This window comes from Triticum aestivum, chromosome 1A (assembly GCF_018294505.1).
Source record: "Triticum aestivum cultivar Chinese Spring chromosome 1A, IWGSC CS RefSeq v2.1, whole genome shotgun sequence".
NCBI classification, from domain to species: domain Eukaryota; kingdom Viridiplantae; phylum Streptophyta; class Magnoliopsida; order Poales; family Poaceae; genus Triticum; species Triticum aestivum.
In genome coordinates, this window is record NC_057794.1 from 376,834,787 (window position 1) to 376,851,975 (window position 17,189).

Sequence of the window (17,189 nt, forward strand, 5' to 3'; positions counted from 1 at the left end):
TTTTGCAGGTCATAAAACATTTTTTGAGTTTATACAGGTCATTGAGGAGAATTGGCAACATTACACCAAGAAGGCCAAGGAAACTGATAAGTAAATAGGCAGTTTTTCGATTAAGTTAATCCATGAATAAATTATGAACATGACATGGACAACATTGATGACACACTGATTACGATCTAACAGAGCATGTACTACGCATATAGTAGAAACATCTACGCATATCGCTAGTACTGCTACAACAGAAAGAAACACGAAAAGGATAAACGATGTATACCCTCCAATCGGCCACGCAGCGGTGGTGGCGGCAGCAGCAGCCGCGGCATCCTCGGCGGCCTTCTTGTCGGTCTCGGCCTTCTCAGCGGCGGCACAGTCGGCGTCGGTCGACATGGTGATGACGAAGGTGATGCGGACGTAGATGAACAGAAGCGAGCAGTCGCATAATCGCTATCCAAAAACCTAATCGCCCCTCTCCCGTACAGGATCCGGAGAGGCGGGGTTTCGGAGGCCTGCTCTCCTGCCAATCGTGTACGCGGTGAACGGGACGGAGTCGCCGGCGGCAGCAGCAGTAGAGGAACGACGTGGGCGTGGAGGCGGAGATGCGTTCTATTTCGTGGCGGCTAGGGTTGGCAGCGCCCCACGTATATATGTGCGGCTGCGCGTGGAGAGACATGGGCTGAACCCACGTCCAAGTCGGTAGCCCACGATCCGACGTCTCAGATCGTGGCCCCACCTGTCAAAGACTCTTCGTTCCTGACCGGCAAAAAGAAGCGCATAGGAGTGAGCTCGGCTCGGCTCAATCCCGCAACCCGCGGCGCGTCGTGACGAGGCGTGGCGTTGCGAGGCGAGCAGAGGAGGAGGAGTGCGCGAGGGCCTCATCTCTTCTCAAGCTCCAATAGCATGAGGAAGAGAATCCCTTATAAACCACTCCAACTCTCCTTCCACTTCCGGGATGGGACTAAACTTCCCACCACCTTGTCATGCCACCTACATGGGCCCTTAGAGATCAAATCTGAAATTGTCATATGGGCTCTAGGCCCATCTCATATTTCAACAATCCCCTACCAGATCTCAGGGGCCCACTTTGTCCTTTGTTCCAAACGCTGTTTTGATATACCAGCATCTCAGTGAAGACCGATTAAGGTTGAGCTCCACCTAGACCAAGTAGTTGCACTCCTTCACAACTGAACAATGGACTATGCCTTGAATTGTTAGTTTGGCGTCAAGAAGTTTCACCACAAGTCTCACTGATACGAGGCTGCCGAAGGCCGACCCCTCGGGTGGAGCATATTAGTCACACTCCTGGCCTGTTCATGAGCTTGCTAGAGATCACCCCAATCTCATAGAATGTGACTAGCAGTCGGGCTCATATAGATGTGTTCCTCCAAAGATCGCTCTGTAGGATAGCATCTTGCTTATGCATATAAGCCTTGGAACACATTAAGACAGTAGTCATCCTTCCATACAGTTTCTGAGAGTATTGCATCTCCAACGGAGTGGGTAATTAAAGTTACTCTCCTCAGTTCACCACTGGCTTGTTTTCCCAGGTCCTACTTCACGGGATCTCCGATCACATAGGTTGGGTTACTACCAGGGCAACTCATGTGGGTCTCATACCCATCTCCCTTGATGCGCTATCTATCACAACACGTGATAGCCCTTTAGTAAAGGGATCTGCCAGATTCTTAGCCTTTGAATATAATCCAATGCTATCACTCCGGAGTTCCTCAATTTTCTGACAGCTTTCAATCTCATTCTTATGTGTTTGTTGGACTTCATGTTGTCCTTTGAACTCTTCACCTTGACAATAACTGTTTGATTGTCACAGTTCATAAGGACGGCCGGAACCGGCTTCTCAACCACTGGCAAGTCCATCAACAGATCTCGAAGCCATTCTGCTTCGCTACCCGATGTGTCTAATGCTGTTAATTCTGCTTCCATTGTCGATCTTGTTAAGATCGTTTGCTTGCAAGACTTCCAGGAAACAGCACCACCTCCAAGAATAAACATATACCCAGTTGTGGCCTTCATCTCATCAGCATCAAAGATCCAATTCGCATCACTATACCCTTCAAGTACCAACGGGTATCCGGTATAATGAAGTCCATAGTTCATAGTACCTTTCAGATAGCGCATAACTCTCTCAAGAGCACGCCAATGTACATCACCCGGTTTGGAAACAAACCGGCTCAGTTTGCTAATAGCAAATGCAATGTCAGGCCTCGTTGCGCTCGCTAGATACTGGAGTGAACCAACAATCTGAGAGTATCTCAATTGATCTATAACTGTGCCTTTAGACTTTCGAATCAGCACACTAGGATCATATGGTGTTTGAGATGGTTTGCAGTCCGAATATCCAAAACGACTCAACACCTTCTCAACATAATGGGATTGCAGAAGTGTAATTCCACCTTCATCATCTCTCAATAGCCTGATGTTCAAGATAACATCAGCCACTCCAAGGTCCTTCATCCCAAAGTTCTGAGAAAGGAAAGACTTAACTTCCTCGATCAACTTGAGATTAGTCCCAAATATCAGTATGTCATCAACATACAAACACATTATAACTCCTTCGCCCCCACCATAGCGATAGTATACACATTTGTCGGCCTCATTAACAACAAAGCCAACAGATGTCAATGTTTCATTAAACTTGTCATGCCATTGCTTAGGCGCTTGTCTCAGGCCATACAAAGATTTCACCAACTTACACACCTTTCCTTCCTGACCATCCATCACAAAGCCATCAGGCTGTTGCATATAGATTTCCTCCTTTAGCTCTCCGTTCAGGAAAGCCATCTTAACATCCATCTGATGAATGAGAAGACCATGTGAGGCCGCCAACGAGAGTAATACTCGAATGGTGGTCAGTCTGGCCACAGGTGAATAGGTGTCGAAGAAATCTTCTTCTTCTTTCTGGGCGTAGCCCTTGGCCACAAGCCTAGCCTTGTACTTTTCTATCGTACCGTCGGGCCTAAGCTTCTTCTTGAACACCCACTTGCATCCCAATGGTTTGCAACCATAAGGACGTTCAGTAAGCTCCCAAGTCCCGTTAGCCATGATGGACTCCATCTCGCTACGGACCGCATCCTTCCAGTAGTCAGCTTCTGGAGATGCATACGCTTCTGAAATAGAAGTGGGATTATCCTCCATGAGGTATATGAAGAAATCATCACCAAAGGTCTTTACAGTCCTTTGTCTCTTGCCCCTACCAAGGGATTCCTCATTATCCTCCTCAGGATTTTCATCATGTGTTTGATTATAATATTCCATCGGAATGGCAGGTTCAGGAGTCTCCTCAGATTCCTGTCTAGAAGTGCTTTGTACATCTCTCATGGGAAAAATGTCCTCAAAGAATGTAGCATCTTTAGACTCCATAATTGTACCAATCTTCATGTCAGGTACCTCAGATTTCACTACTAGAAATCTATAGCCAACACTATTCATAGCGTAGCCCAAATTAACACAGTCCACAGTCTTTGGTTCAAGCTTACGCTTTTTGGGGATCGGCACATTAACTTTCGCCAAGCATCCCCAGGTACGTAAGTACGAGAGTGTTGTCCTTCTCTTGGTCCACTTCTCGTAAGGAGTGATCTCGTTATCCTTTGTCGGAACTTTATTTAGGACATGACATGATGTCATTATAGCCTCCCCCACCATGCATTGGATAAACCCGACGTATCTAACATGGCGTTAACCAAATCAGTTAGAGTACGGTTTTTCCGCTCAGCGATCCCGTTTGACTGGGGTGAGTAGGGAGGCGTCCTCTCATGAATAATGTCGTGTTCCGTACAAAAGGCATCAAACTCTTTCGAGAAGTACTCTCCACCACGATCTGACCGGACTCGTTTAATTTTCTTTTCAAGTTGATTCTCAACTTCTGCTTTATAGATTTTGAAGTAGTGTAGAGCCTCATCTTTAGTATTTAACAGATACACATAGCAATATCTAGTGGAATCATCTATCAAAGTCATGAAATATTTCTTTCCACCTTTAGTCAACACACCATTCATCTCACAAAGATCAGAATGTATGAGTTCCAGTGGCGCCAAGTGTCTCTCCTCTGCTGCCTTGTGAGGCTTGCGAGGTTGCTTAGATTGCACACATGAATGGCACTTAGAACCTTTGGCTAAAGTGAAACTCGGGATTAAATTCGATTTTGCTAGCCGCGTCATAACACCAAAACTAATGTGACAAAGATGTGAATGTCACACTTCAGATTCATTAACACTCAAATGAATATTGTTCACGACTTTATTACATAGATCTGCAAGAGAAAGGTGGAACATGCCTCCGCATTCATAACCCTTTCCAACAAATAGTCCATATTTTGTAACAACTAATTTATTAGACTCGAATACCAACTTAAACCCTTCTCTACATAGAAGGGAGCAACTAACGAGGTTCTTCTTGATGGTGGGGACATGCTGCACGTTCTTCAGCTGCACGATCCTTCCCGAAGTAAACTTCAGATCGACCGTGCCAACACCAAGAACAGAAGCACTCGCGCCATTCCCCATCAGTACGAACCCGTGACCTGTGGCCTGGTAAGAAGAAAACAATGAAATGTCAGCACACACATGAACACCTGCACCTGTGTCGACCCACCAATCAGTGGACGGTCAAACTGAAAATACAGCAAATAAATTACCGTACCCAGATGCACCACTCTCATTGTTGCTCACAATCATATTGACAGACTTGGAGTGTTGGGGAACGTAGCAGAAATTCGAAAATTTTCCTACGTGTCACCAAGATCTATCTATGGAGAGACCAGCAACGAGTAGAAGGAGAGTGCATCTACATACCCTTGTAGATCGCTAAGCGGAAGCGTTCAAGTGAACGGGGTTGATGGAGTCGTAATCGTCGTGATTCAGATCACCGATGATCAAGTGTCGAACGGACGGCACCTCCGCGTTCAACACACGTACAGCCCGGTGACGTCTCCCACACCTTGATCCAGCAAGGAGAGAGGGAGAGGTTGAGGAAGACTCCATCCAATAGCAGCACAACGGCGTGGTGGTGGTGGAGGAGCGTGGCAATCCCGCAGGGTTTCGCCAAGCACCATGGGAGAGGAGGAGGAGGAGGGAGAGGGGCAGGGCTGCACCAACGAGAGATCAAATCGCGTGTTATGGGCAGCCCCTAGGCCTCATATATATAGGGGAAGGGGAGGGCTGCACCCCCTTTAGGGTTTCCCACCCCAAGGGGCGGCGGCCAGCCTCCAGATGGCATCTGGTGTGGCGGCCAAGAGTGGTGTGGCATCTGCACCCCCTTTAGGGTTTCCCAGCCTCGGAGGTGCCTTCCCCCTTGAGGACTCTTCCTTCTAGGGTTCCCTAGGCGCATGGGCCTCTTGGGGCTGGTGCCCTTGGCCCATGTAGGCCAAGGCGCACCCCCTACAGCCCATGTGGCCCCCCGGGGCAGGTGGCCCCACCCGGTGGGCCCCCGGGACCCTTCCGGTGGTCCCGGTACAATACCGATGACCCCGAAACTTGTCCCGATGGCCGAAACAGGACTTCCTATATATATATCTTTACCTCCGGACCATTCCGGAACTCCTCGTGACGTCCGGGATCTCATCCGGGACTCCGAACAACATTCGGTAACCACATACAAGCTTCCTTTATAACCCTAGCGTCATCGAACCTTAAGTGTGTAGACCCTACGGGTTCGGGAGACATGCAGACATGACCGAGACGTTCTCCGGTCAATAACCAACAGCGGGATCTGGATACCCATGTTGGCTCCCACATGTTCCACGATGATCTCATCGGATGAACCACGATGTCAAGGACTTAATCAATCCCGTATTCAATTCCCTTTGTCTATCGGTATGTTACTTGCCCGAGACTCGATCGTCGGTATCCAATACCTTGTTCAATCTCGTTACCGGCAAGTCACTTTACTCGTTCCGTAACACATCATCCCGTGATCAACTCCTTGGTCACATTGCGCATATGACGATGTCCTACCGAGTGGGCCCAGAGATACCTCTCCGTTTACACGGAGTGACAAATCCCAGTCTCGATCCGCATAAAACAATAGATACTTTCGGAGATACCTGTAGTGCACCTTTATAGTCACCCAGTTACGTTGTGACGTTTGATACACCCAAAGCAATCCTACGGTATCCAGGAGTTACACGATCTCATGGTCAAAGGAAGAGATACTTGACATTGGCAAAGCTCTAGCAAACGAACTACACGATCTTTGTGCTATGCTTAGGATTGGGTCTTGTCCATCACATCATTCTCCCAATGATGTGATCCCGTTATCAACGACATCCAATGTCCATAGCCAGGAAACCATGACTATCTGTTGATCACAACGAGCTAGTCAACTAGAGGCTCACTAGGGACATATTGTGGTCTATGTATTCACACGTGTATTACGATTTCCGGATAATACAGTTATAGCATGAATAAAAGACAATTATCATGAACAAGGAAATATAATAATAATACTTTTATTATTGCCTCTAGGGCATATTTCCAACAGTCTCCCACTTGCACTAGAGTCAATAATCTAGTTCACATCGCCATGTGATTAACACTCACAGGTCACATCGCCATGTGACTAATACCCAAGAGTTTACTAGAGTCAGTAGTCTAGTTCACATCACTATGTGATTAACACTCAATGAGTTTTATGTTTGATCATGTTGCTTGTGAGAGAGGTTTTAGTCAACAGGTGTGAACCTTTCAGATCCGTGTGTGCTTTACAAATCTCTATGTCATCTCCTAGATGCAGCTACCACGCTCTATTTGGAGCTATTCCAAACAACTGTTCTACTTGGAGCTATTCTAAATTATTGCTCCATTATATGTATCCGGTCTCTCTACTCAGAGCTATCCGGATAGGTGTCAAGCTTGCATCATCGTAACTTTTACGACGAACTCTTTTACCACCTCCATAATCGAGAAAATTCCTTAGTCCACTAGTTACTAAGGATAACTTTGACCGCTGTCCTGTGAGCCATTCTTGGATCACTCTTGTACCCCTTGACTGACTCATGGCAAGGCACACTTCAGGTGCGGTACACAGCATAGCATACTGAAGAGCCTACGTCTTAAGCATAGGGGACGATATTCGTCCTTTCTCTCTATTCTGCCGTGGTCGAGCTTTAAGTCTTAACTTCGTACCTTACAACTCAGGCAAGAACACCTTCTTTGACTGGTCCATCTTGAACACCTTCAAGATCATGTCAAGGTATGTGCTCATTTGAAAGTATTATTAAGCATTTTGATCTATCCTTATAGATCTTGATGCTCAATGTTCAAGTAGCTTAATCCAGGCTTTCCATTGAAAAACACTTTCAAAATAACCTTATATGCTTTCCAGAAATTCTACATCATCTCTGATCATCAATATGTCAACAACATATACTCATCAGAAATTCTATAGTGCTCCCACTCACTTCTTTGGAAATACAAGTTTCTCATAAACTTTGTACAAACCCAAAATCTTTGATCATCATCAAAGCATACATTCCAACTCTGAGATGCTTACTCCAGTCCTTAGAAGGATTGCTGGAGCTAGCATACCTTTTAGCATCCTCAGGATTGACAAAACTTTTCTGATTGTATTGCATACAACCTTTCCTTACGAAAACTAGTAAGGAAACTTGTCTTGACATCCATCTGCCAGATTTCATAAATGCAACTAATGCTAACATGATTCCGACGGACTTAAGCATCGCTACAGATGAGAAAATCTTATCGTAGTCAACTCCTTGAACTTGTGAAAAACTCTTCGCCACAAGTCGAGCTTCATGGATGGTGACATTTCCATCCACGTCCGTCTTCTTCTTAAAAGATCCATTTATCTCAATGGATTGCCGATCATCGGGCAAGTCCATCAAAGTCCATGCTTTGTTCTGATATATGGATACTATCTCGGATTTCATGGCTTCTAACCATTTGTCAGAATTCGGGCCCACCTTCGCTTCTCCATAGCTCGTAGGTTCATTGTTGTCTAGCAACATGACCTTCAAGACAGGATCACCTTACCACTCCGAAGTAGTACGTGTCCTTGTTGTCCTACGAGGTTTGGGAGTGACTTGATCCGAAGTTTCATGATCAATATCATAAGCTTCCACTTCAATTGGTGTAGGTGCCACAGGAACAACTCCCTGTGCCCTGTCACACACTAGTTGAAGAGACGGTTCAATAACCTCATCAAGTCTCCACCATCCTCCCACTCAATTCTTTCGAGAGAAACTTTTCCTCGAGAAAGGACCCGATTCAAGAAACAATCCATATTGCTTTCGGATCTGAATTAGGAGGTATACCCAACTGTTTTGGGTGTCCTATGAAGATGCATTTTATCCGCTTTGGGTTCGAGCTTAATCCTGAAACTTTTTCACATAAGCGTCGCAGCCCCAAACTTTTAAGAAACGACAACTTAGGTTTCTCTAAACCATAATTCATACGGTGTCATCTCAACGGAATTACGTGGTGCCCTATTTAAAGTGAATGTGGTTGTCTCTAATGCTTAACCCATGAACGATGGTGGTAATTCGATAAGAGACATCATGGTACGCACCATATCCAATAGGGTGCAACTATGATGTTCGGACACACCATCACATTATGGTGTTCCAGGCGGTATTAATTGCGAAACAATTTCCATAATGTCTTAATTGTGTGCCAAAACTCGTAACTCAGATATTCATCTCTATGATCATATCATAGACATTTTATCCTCTTGTCACAATGATCTGCTACTTCACTCTGAAATTACTTGAACCATTCAATAATTCAGACTTGTGTTTCATCAAGTAAATATACTCAACATTTACTCGAATCATCTGTGAAGTAAGAACATAATGATATTCACTGCATGCCTCAGCACTCATTCGACTGCACACATCAAAATGTGTTACTTCCAACAAGTTGCTATCTTGTTCCATCTTACTGAAAATGAGGCTTTTCAGTCATCTTGCCCATGTGGTATGATTTGCATATCTCAAGTGATTCAAAATCAAGTGAGTCCGAACGATCCATTTGCATGGAGTTTCTTCATGCATATACACCAATAGACATGGTTCGCATGTCTCAAACTTTTCAAAACGAGTGAGTCCAAAGATCCATCAACATGGAGCTTCTTCATGCGTTTTATACCATTATGACTTACATGGCAGTGCCACAAGTAAGTGGTACTATCATTACTATCTTATATCTTTTGGCATGAAAATGTGTATCACTACGACCGAGATTCAATAAACCATTCCTTCAGGTGCAAGACCATTGAAGGTATTATTCAAAAATAGAGTAACCATTATTCTCCTTAAATGAATAACCGTATTGCGATAGACATAATCCAATCATGTCTATGCTCAACGCAAACACCAATCTCGGTGGTAGAGGGAGCGTGCGATGCTTGATCATATCAACATTGGAAACACTTCCAACACATATCGTCAGCTCACCTTTAGCTAGTCTCCGTTTATGCCGTAGCTTTTATTTCGAGTTACTAATACTTAGCAACCGAACCGGTATCCAATACCCTGGTGCTACTAGGAGTACTAGTAAAGTACACATTAACATAATATATATCCAATATACTTCTATCGACCTTGCCAGCCTTCTCATCTACCAAGCATCTAGGGTAATGCTGCTCTAGTGGTTGTTCCCCTTATTACAGAAGCACTTAGTCTCGGGTTTGGGTTCAACCTCGGGTTTCTTCACTGGAGCAGCAGCTGATTTGCCGTTTCATGAAGTATCCCTTCTTGCCCTTGCCCTTCTTGAAACTAGTGGTTTCATCAACCATCAACAATTGATGCTCCTTCTTGATTTCTACCTTCGCGGTGTCAAACATCACGAATACCTCAAGGATCATCATATCTATCCCTGATGTGTTATAGTTCATCACGAAGCTCTAGCAGCTTGGTGGCAATGACTTTTGGAGAAACATCACTATCTCATTTGGAAGATCAACTCCCACTCGATTCAAGTGATTCTTGCACTCAGATAATCTGAGCACAAGCTCAACGATTGAGCTTTTCTCCCTTAGTTTGCAGGTTAAGAAAATCGTCGGAGGTCTCAAACCTCTTGACGTGGGCACGAGCCTGAAATCCTAATTTCAGCCCTCGAAACATCTCATATGTTCCGCGACGTTTCGAAAACGTCTTTGGTGCCTCTACTTAAACCATTTAACTGAACTATCACGTAGTTATCAAAACGTGTATGTTCGATGTTCGAAACATCCACAAACGACGTTTGGGGTTTAGCACACTAAGCAGTGCATTAAGGACGTAAGCGTTCTAGTGTCCGCATAATCGCTACTGTCAACTTTCAACTATATTTCCTCTAGGAACATAACTAAACAGTAGAACTATAGCGTGAACTACGACATAATTTGCAAAAGGTCTTTTGACTATGTTCAGGATAATTAAGTTCATCTTATGAACTCCCACTCAGATAGACATCCCTCTGGTCATCTAAGTGATCACATGATCCGAGTCAACTAGGCCGTGTCCGATCATCACGTGAGACGGACTAGTTAACGTCGGTGAACATCTTCATGTTGATCGTATCTACTATACGACTCATGCTCGACCTTTCGGTCTCCATGTTCCGAGGCCATGTCTGCACATGCTAGGCTCGTCAAGTTAACCCTAAGTGTTTTCGCTGTGTAAAACTGTCTTACACCCATTGTATGTGAACGTAAGAATCCATCACACCCGATCATCACGTGGTGCTTAGAAGCGACGAACTGTAGCAACGGTGCACAGTTAGGGGAGAACACTTCTTGAAATTTTGTAAGGGATCATCTTATTTACTACCGTCGTCCTAAGTAAACAAGATGCATAAACATGATAAACATCACATGCAATCAAATAGAGTAGTGACATGATATGGCCAATATCATATAGCTCCTTTGATCTTCATCTTCGGGGCTCCATGATCATCTTGTCACCGGCTTGACACCATGATCTCCATCATCATGATCTCCATCATCGTGCCTTCATGAAGTTGTCACGCCAATGACTACTTCTACTTCTATGACTTACGCGTTTAGCAATAAAGTAAAGTAGTTTACATGGCGTTCTTCAATGACACGCAGGTCATACAAAAAATAAAGACAACTCCTATGGCTCCTGCCGGTTGCCATACTCATCGACATGCAAGTCGTGAATCCTATTACAAGAACATGATCAATCTCATACATCACATATATCATTCATCACATCCTTTTGGCCATATCACATCACATAGCATACCCTGCAAAAACAAGTTAGACGTCCTCTAATTGTTGTTGCATATTTTACGTGGCTGCTATGGGTTTCTAGCAAGAACGTTTCTTACCTACGCAAGACCACAACGTGATATGCCAATTGCTATTTACCCTTCATAAGGACCCTTTTCATCGAATCCGTTCCGACTAAACTGGGAGAGACTGGCACCTGCTAGCCACCTTATGCACCAAGTGCATGTCAATCGGTGGAACCTGTCTCACGTAAGAGTACGTGTAAGGTCGGTCCGGGCCGCTTCATCCCACAATACCGTCGAAACAAGATTGGACTAGTAACGGTAAGCATATTGTACAACATCAACGCCCACAACTACTTTGTGTTCTACTCGTGCAAAGAATCTACGCAATAAACCTAGCTCATGATGCCACTGTTGGGGAACGTAGCAGAAATTCGAAAATTTTCCTACGTGTCACCAAGATCTATCTATGGAGAGACCAGCAACGAGTAGAAGGAGAGTGCATCTACATACCCTTGTAGATCGCTAAGCGGAAGCGTTCAAGTGAACGGGGTTGATGGAGTCGTACTCGTCGTGATTCAGATCACCGATGATCAAGTGCCGAACGGACGGCACCTCCGCGTTCAACACACGTACAGCCCGGTGATGTCTCCCACGCCTTGATCCAGCAAGAAGAGAGGGAGAGGTTGAGGAAGACTCCATCCAACAGCAGCACAACAGCGTGGTGGTGGTGGAGGAGCGTGGCAATCCCGCAGGGCTTCGCCAAGCACCATGGGAGAGGAGGAGGAGGGAGAGGGGCAGGGCTGCACCAACGAGAGATCAAATCGCGTGTTATGGGCAGCCCCTAGGCCTCATATATATAGGGGAAGGGGAGGGCTGCGCCCCCTTTAGGGTTTCCCACCCCAAGGGGCGGCGGCCAGCCTCCAGATGGCATCTGGTGCGGCGGCCAAGAGGGGGGGGGAGGAGTCCATCCTCCCCAAGGCACCTCGGAGGTGCCTTCCCCCTTGAGGACTCTTCCTTCTAGGGTTCCCTAGGCGCATGGGCCTCTTGGGGCTGGTGCCCTTGACCCATGTAGGCCAAGGCGCACCCCCTACAGCCCATGTGGCCCCCCGGGGCAGGTGGCCCCACCCGGTGGGCCCCCGGGACCCTTCCGGTGGTCCCGGTACAATACCGATGACCCCGAAACTTGTCCCGATGGCCGAAACAGGACTTCCTATATATAAATCTTTACCTCCGGACCATTCCGGAACTCCTCGTGACGTCCGGGATCTCATCCGGGACTCCGAACAACATTCGGTAACCACATACAAGCTTCCTTTATAACCCTAGCGTCATCGAACCTTAAGTGTGTAGACCCTACGGGTTCGGGAGACATGCAGACATGACCGAGACGTTCTCCGGTCAATAACCAACAGCGGGATCTGGATACCCATGTTGGCTCCCACATGTTCCACGATGATCTCATCGGATGAACCACGATGTCAAGGACTTAATCAATCCCGTATTCAATTCCCTTTGTCTATCGGTATGTTACTTGCCCGAGACTCGATCGTCGGTATCCAATACCTTGTTCAATCTCGTTACCGGCAAGTCACTTTACTCGTTCCGTAACACATCATCCCGTGATCAACTCCTTGGTCACATTGCGCATATGACGATGTCCTACCGAGTGGGCCCAGAGATACCTCTCCGTTTACACGGAGTGACAAATCCCAGTCTCGATCCGCATAAAACAATAGATACTTTCGGAGATACCTGTAGTGCACCTTTATAGTCACCCAGTTACGTTGTGACGTTTGATACACCCAAAGCAATCCTACGGTATCCAGGAGTTACACGATCTCATGGTCAAAGGAAGAGATACTTGACATTGGCAAAGCTCTAGCAAACGAACTACACGATCTTTGTGCTATGCTTAGGATTGGGTCTTGTCCATCACATCATTCTCCCAATGATGTGATCCCGTTATCAACGACATCCAATGTCCATAGCCAGGAAACCATGACTATATGTTGATCACAACGAGCTAGTCAACTAGAGGCTCACTAGGGACATATTGTGGTCTATGTATTCACACGTGTATTACGATTTCCGGATAATACAGTTATAGCATGAATAAAAGACAATTATCATGAACAAGGAAATATAATAATAATACTTTTATTATTGCCTCTAGGGCATATTTCCAACATGGAGTCCTGCCCTTGCTTCTTATACTTGTTTGGGCACTTGTTGGCCCAATGTTCAAGCGGACCGCAAGTAAAGCAGCCCTCATCCTTCTTATTCTTCTTGAAGGTCTTCTTACCCTTCTTCTTAAAGTCGGCACTCTGTTGGACACCGTTCTTTCCCTTGGGCTTGTGGGAATTGGAGTTCTTTCGATGCACCATGTTGGCCACAGAAGTTCCTTCGACCTCTTTTCCGTGTGAGTCCTTTGCCCTTGAATTCTGCTCAACACTCAGATGGCCAATGACATACTCCACAGAGAATTCATGCCTCTGATGTTTTAGAGTGGTGGCAAAGTTCCTCCAGGAATTGGGAAGCATAGTGATTATGCAGCCTGCGACAAACTTGCCCGGTAACTCGCACTTAAGAAGCTCAAGCTCCTTAACAATGCATATTATCTCATGAGCCTGCTCCAATACAGGACGGTTTTCAACCATCTTGTAATCATGGAACTGCTCTATAATATACATCTCGCTCCCTGCATCGGCAGCCCCGAACTTAGATTCAAGCGCCTCCCACAAGTCCTTGGCAGACCGCACATGCAAATATGCGTCAACCAGCTTATCTCCAATCACGCTCAGAACTGCCCCGAGGAACACGACAGTGGCCTCCTTGAACGCCTTCTCCTGATCAGGAGTGATCGTTCCTGTGGGAGTCACACCGGCGGCCCAGAACACGTTCATGGCAGTGAGCCATAAGGTGGTTGCTTAAAGTACGTCCCCGTAAACGGCGACGGTTTCAGTGCAGCAGCAAAACCAGAATTCGAAAAACTCCTACACAAATTAGGTTTTTGGATTGATAAGTTAAATAGGCAGTTTTTCGATTAAGTTAATCCATCAATAAATCATGAACATGACATGGACAACATTGATGACACACTGATTACGATCTAACAGAGCATGTACTACGCATATAGTAGAAACATCTACGCATATCGCTAGTACTGCTACAACAGAAAGAAACACGAGAAGGATAAACGATGTATACCCTCCAATCAGCCACGCAGCGGTGGTGGCGGCGGTAGCTCCTCGGCGGCGTCGGCCTTCTCAGTGGCGGCACGGTCGGCTCAATCCCGCAACCCGCATCGCTGTTGGAAATATGCCCTAGAGGCAATAATAAATTGATTATTATTATATTTCCTTGTTCGTGATAATCTTTTATTATCCATGCTAGAATTGTATTGATAGGAAACTCAGATACATGTGTGGATACATAGACAACACCATGTCCCTAGTAAGCCTCTAGTTGACTAGCTCGTTGATCAATAGATGGTTACAGTTTCCTGACCATGGACATTGGATGTCATTGATAACGGGATCACATCATTAGGAGAATGATGTGATGGACAAGACCCAATCCTAAGCCTAGCACAAGATCATGTAGTTCGTATGCTAAAGCTTTTCTAATGTCAAGTATCATTTCCTTAGACCATGAGATTGTGCAACTCCCGGATATCGTAGGAGTGCTTTGGGTGTGCCAAACGTCACAAGGTAACTAGGTGGCTATAAAGGTACACTACAGGTATCTCCGAAGGTGTCTGTTGGGTTGGCACGAATCGAGACTGAGATTTGTCACTCCGTGTAAACGGAGAGGTATCCCTGGGCCCACTCGGTAGGACATCATCATAATGTGCACAATGTGATCAAGGAGTTGATCACGGGATGATGTGTTACGAAACGAGTAAAGAGACTTGCCGGTAACGAGATTGAACAAGGTATCGGGATACCGACGATCGAATCTCGGGCAAGTATCGTACCGCTAGACAAAGGGAATTGTATACGGGATTGATTAAGTCCTTGACATCGTGGTTCATCCGATGAGATCATCGTGGAACATGTGGGAGCCAACATGGTTATCCAGATCCCGCTGTTGGTTATTGACCGGAGAGTCATCTCGGTCATGTCTGCATGTCTCCCGAACCCGTAGGGTCTACACACTTAAGGTTCGGTGACGCTAGGGTTATAGAGATATTAGTATGCGGTAACCCGAAAGTTGTTCGGAGTCCCGGATGAGATCCCGGACGTCACGAGGGGTTCCGGAATGGTCCGGAGGTAAAGAATTATATATAGGAAGTGCTATTTCGGCCATCGGGACAAGTTTCGGGGTCACCGGTATCTGGAGCACGAAAGGAAGATCACCACACCGATGCGCGCCCACGCGAATCGCAACCACCGGTATACCATGAGCACATCAACGGCGTCCCGTACCGACTGGAGCATTGCGCCCGCCAGGAGCACGCCCACCGCCATGCCTCGATGACAACGCCGTGCCACTGTTGGGTGCAGGACAAAGCCCCCTCCCCCGTCGTCCTTGAGAACCTTAAGGGCTTGCCCTCCGACTCTCTCTGGCGGCGGCGAGGAGGAGATGGGTGGAGAGAAGGGTGGCGGAGGCAGGATGGTCGCTGCCCAAGTCGCTCGTGATGAGCGACGGGGGGCCTCTTGATTATTTGGAACGTCTTGTTAATGATGGCATATGAATGAAGTTATTTTTTTGTTAAACCAGAGGTTGATTTGCCAAGATTCATGCTAGAGCATAACTGGCTTTCCATTTGTATTTATACATGAAGTCGTTTATTTAACATTTGGGATCAACATTAGATGGGGTTTCCACCGATGAGACCCCTCTAGTTTATCTAGGAAAATTGTTTGAGTACTAGATTCCCAAATAAGTTTTCACATGCTAGCACGGTTTAGTCGAAGAAATTATTTATAGTTTCAATCAGGAAGGCTTCGCTTTGAATATTCACATCAAGAATACCTTTTTTTAGGGGAACATCAAGAATACGCAGGCCTCATTGAGTCTATAGCTTACTGACTTTGGTCCAAGCAATAAGGCCAAGACCACTATCTTCCTGGCCAAATTGCACATGGGTGTCCATCGACGACTCCGATTGCAACCGACTTTCATTGGTAGCCACGAGCGCAAAACCCATGACCCACCACCGTCATCGTTTGTTTGACAAGAGGAAGCCCAGCCTAGGCCCGCAGGCCTAGATGCCCAGGACATCCAACAACTAGATCAGAAAACCCCGATCCGGCGGTGCAGCGCCCTGAGCTTTGCTACGAGGGAGGCCAAGTGAGACCAAGGCTACCGCTTGGAGTGGACGCAACAAGACACCCTCAATACAGCAAGACGTCGGGAATCGACCGTCGTCGAGGGGATGCCGCCATACCCACTGGACCAAGCAATGTGTCGCCGCTACACTATGATGGAGGAGAGGAGTTGAAATGGCCACGTCGCTTGTGGAGCCATCGCCGTAGAGGTCACGTGAATCGATGGTAAGAGCCACAACGCATGAGGCAAGCGTCGCCACCGTCGTTCGACGTCCGTGCTTAGCTCTTTATGATGTTTGGAATACACTTTGTAGTTCATTTTCGCGGTCCAAGAACATTGTATGGCGATATTATCCATTAGCGAGGATATAATTGGTGCTTAAGAGGATTACACCCTATGCCTAACTAAGATGATTTTCCCCTATCTGGAAAGCTATTATGAAGGTTAAGGAACACTATATGATTGGTAGGAAAGTTATTCTGAATTCTGGCAATCTTGCCAGGATGTGGCTGGATCCTTGTGGCGAGGAACAACCACTTTGTGTTCAGTTCCCGGTGCTGTTCAGTGTGTGTAACAATCAAGAGATAATTGTAGCCAGGTTCAGGGAGAATGTGGAGGCGAGCTTCTTTAGGAGAAGGCTCAATCCTCCTCTTCTGGACCAGTGGAGAGAGGTGCAAGATAGGGTGAGGGCTTGGCCCATTTCTA